We start from the raw sequence: 4,104 nt of genomic DNA, 5'->3' as shown, positions 1-4,104 counted from the left end.
TGAAATTTCACGTTCTTTGATTTGTTACCGGTGGCACTTATAATGTGACAATTCTGTACTGGCAATGTTTGTATGTTCATTATTTGTTTGAGTTCATTATATAAAGACATTGAAATGACACTTGCTGCTGCTCCTGTATCTAACATTACTTCCACTTCATAACTACCAAACATAACTCGTGTTATAGCCTGAATAATCTTCTTTGTTTTACTGGTACTATTAAAATCTACATCCTGATATAATTCTTTTTCTATTTTCTTACTGTCATCATATCGGAGAAAACAAATCGTCGGTTCTGTTGCGCTCTGCTCCCTATCGACCGTAACTCGAGCGCTTAGCTCGGTCGTCGTTCGTTTTCCGGCAAATTCGGCTGTTGCTGCGGGTTGGGTACATTGCCAAACTCAATAATATTTACATTTCTGTCGGGCGTCACCCAAGTATCAGCTGTTTGGTTGTTGACATTACCTCGCGTCGCATTGGGAGTTCCGTTAGGTAGGAATTGAGGGTTGCTGTATTGCATGTGTCGTGGCGGTGGTCCATTGTGATTTCCCCATACATTATTTCGCCCATGACTGTAACTGGTATTGTCATTACTGTTATCCTGCAATACATGTTTAGATGTTGTTGTATGTTGTTTCTCTGAAAATATCCTGGATGGTACCTGTTATCCTCTCTTCTTTGATCTCTATGATTTCAGTTCCTTCTTCTGTTGTTATTTTGAATGTAACTGTTATTATTCTGATTGTAATTATTGTTAGGATAACCATTATAGTAATAATTACCGTTTCCTTGCCAATGCTGCGAGTTGTTTCTCCTAATATTGAATGGATTTGTCCCAGTGTAGTGCGAATTGTTTCTTTGAGTGTTTTGTTGTGGTATCAGAGGCGGATTCCAATAGCCTCTGTCATTCCTGTTGTTGTGCGTACGCGAATTGCTTGGATGGATCGGATACAATTGATTGAAATTCCTGATCTCATCTCTGTAAACAACATCTATCTCATCAACATAACTGAAAAAATTCTTTATATTGTCCTCGGACACTTCTATTAATTTATCACGGCAAGGAAATGGTAAGTGGCTTTTAAGTGTTCTAATTACGTCTGGTAAATCTGCTGGTTTTGTCCAATATAATGTTTTGTCTAGGTAACGTTCAAAGTATTGACGTAAAGTCTCTTTCTTCGGGTTGTAAATTTCTGGATTGTATACTTCTCGTTTTAAACTTTGCTGTTTTGTGATCGACCAGAATTCCTCAAAAAATGCTTGTTCAAATGTTAAACATCGTCTTTTCATTGCTGCTCCCCACTTAGCTGCTCTTCCACGTAACAAATTTGTAACATATCGAATTTTATCAGCTTCTAACCAATGTATCGGGAAAATACCGTCAAAAGAGCGGATGAAAACAATCGGATGCACTTTGCCTTTCTCATCACATGAAAATGTCTGAAATTATCCATGTCGTACTAATGTTTCATCAGCTACTCCAGATGGTATTATGGGTCCTGCATTTTGTGTCAAACTGTGCATAGTATGTGGTGATGTCTGATAGTAATTTTGATCTTGTGGTAGCATTGAAAATGGTTCACTGGGATTTGTATCACTCATTGGTAATCCTATTTTCGGCTGTGTGCTGGGTCTAGCATAATTCGGATTCTCATTTGTGTTTTGGTTGCCTGTTATGGGTTTTGGTATCACTGGCAAACTTGGTATTACATTTTCTTTAAGTTTACGTACCTCTTTCTGAATATTATCTGTTTCTCCCTTTACTTGTTCCTTTGTCTTATCTAAAATGATCTGTGTGATTGTCTCAAACTTCTCATCTAAATAATCATCACATAATTTGCATTCATGTACAAGTTTCTCTGCTAGAGTTATGTCATTCTTTAAAGATGCTACATCTTCTCTGTCTTCAAGTTTTTCTAACTTTTCCTGTAAGGATTTCTGCTCGAATGTTACATCATTTAATCTGTCTGAAAGGTCTGTAATCGTCAGATCTAAGTGTTCTTGGTTGGTTTTTACGGAATTGTGTGACTGTCGTAATTCGTCAACTTGGGTACTGGTTTTCTGTTGTTCAAAAACTACTCTTAACAATTTCTCATTACATCGTCGTAAGTCAGTTTTTGCCTCGTCACTGAATTCCACAAACACCTTTTCTTGTCTCGTAACCTTGTCTGATAAGTCAGTAAATTTCCTTCCAAGGCTACTGGTGGTTTCTGTCAAGTCGGCAATTTGTCTCGATTGTTTTTCAAAATTTTGTTTTATGTCCCGTGTCAGTTCATCGAATTTAGTGTCAAATTTCCCAATGTCACGTTTTAAAGTGTCATTTTTCTCGTCTAAAGCGTCAAATCTTTTGTCTAAAGTGTCAAATTTTCTGTTTTGGTCACCAAGTAACTTCACGAATGGTATCACAACCGGTCGAATCTCCAGATTGAAGTACGAATCTGCAGTCAGTTTGCGTGGGATAACTTGGAGAGTGCTCCCGCTGTCATAAGAAATCGCACTCCACACTAATAACTGCAGGTGTAGGTCCAGAACGTCCAGCACGCACACAAGTTTGTCGGTTGTAGGCCCTCAACTGTCCTCCTAACCAACGCACTGTCTTCACGAGCACCGAAGCACAGCCATCTTTCATGAAGAAAGACAACTGACCTCCACCCTGCCCTCCAATGAGCTCTCGCTTCACACCACTGAAGTCGCAAATGATAGTGTTTTTCGGACAGTGAATACACGCTACAGTGCGCCCGGCTCTGACTTGTTCTTGAAGTAATCGATTTGCAACAGTTTGTTGTGTCACTTCGAAGCCAAGTACTGCTCAGATTGCTGCAGCAGATGCAATGCGATGCTCTACCGCAGTGTTTTTCAACCTGTGGGTCGAGACTCCCTGGGAGTTGCTACGTCTTGCTCGGGGGGCAGCAGTCGCAGGGGAAAGTAGAAGAAACTTGTCAATTTTACGCTCGCTCAGAGCGAAGACAATAATCGTCCGTACTTGCTAGCGTACTCGGATAACTGACTCTAGTGCCCGAAAACGCGCGACTATGACCCCGCTAACCCCTTCTCACCTCCACACCTCTACAGCGTCAAAGAATATAATTATATCTCTGCCTGCAGAGCACTGCGACCTCTTTTCACATTGAACTTGATTTCTCGAACAGTATGGTATCAATAGAAAGAAAATTAAATACGTCGCCTTTGAAATGGCTGACATACTTTCATTATGGGTCTGGGGGTAGCCAGAATATTTTTACTTGGAAGGGGAGCCCGGTCTTCTTGGGACCATACATTTTCGTGACCATCGTTGCCTGCAGTGATGTACGGTGGCTACATTCCTGCAAAGACTTTCTGCAATATCGCAAAAAGAATGCCCAACTTCTCGTAGCCCTATAACACGACCTTGTTCAAACATAGTAAGGGGCTGATAATCGCGTCTTTGTCGCCTTAAAGGCGTCCTTGACTGACATCATCTCACTACGTCCAAAGTTAACTAAAGCTTATGAATATTATGGCGTCCATTTAAAGCAAACCTAATGTGCTACCTTGTAGAGACGTTACTAGAGCCTGCGACTGGCGCGAAATTTGAATAGACGCCATCTTCCAGATCTAGAAACGCGCCTACCAGCTTGAAAGGTAACACTGTTTGGACTATATAAAAATGATTGAGAATATATGCAAAATTTAGTTTACTAACAACATTTATTTTCTTAAAACAAAGAAAAATTATGCTAAACAAGTTTTCATTGTATACTGTGAACACCTAACAATTGGTTTTAAACCACAGTGAACAATGATCCTGGGTGGCAGATGTGAGGCACGTATTCTGGCCCCAAAAATGTGGATAACGCAATCTGAACCGATCTGACGCTGAGCAGACTTTGATAATCTACTAAAGTTTCTCAATATAAGTGCAGCTGAGAGAAAGTGGCGGAGGCAAGACGTGAGGCGGCACCTGTGAATCGATTGCGGCCACGAAAGAAATGCAAAAATCTCACGGTGTAGCGATCAGGCAGACGGATCGCAATTTACTCTCTACCAGAGCCCTGAAATCACAGTAGATTTCAGAGTGTGACGCACCCGTTCACTGGTCATACCAAGGACGAATTTGACTCACTT

The sequence above is a fragment of the Schistocerca piceifrons genome, chromosome 7, assembly GCF_021461385.2.
Source record: "Schistocerca piceifrons isolate TAMUIC-IGC-003096 chromosome 7, iqSchPice1.1, whole genome shotgun sequence".
In the NCBI taxonomy this organism is placed as follows: domain Eukaryota; kingdom Metazoa; phylum Arthropoda; class Insecta; order Orthoptera; family Acrididae; genus Schistocerca; species Schistocerca piceifrons.
The sequence above is the reverse complement of the archived record's forward strand: the minus strand, read 5'-3'. Positions refer to the sequence as shown.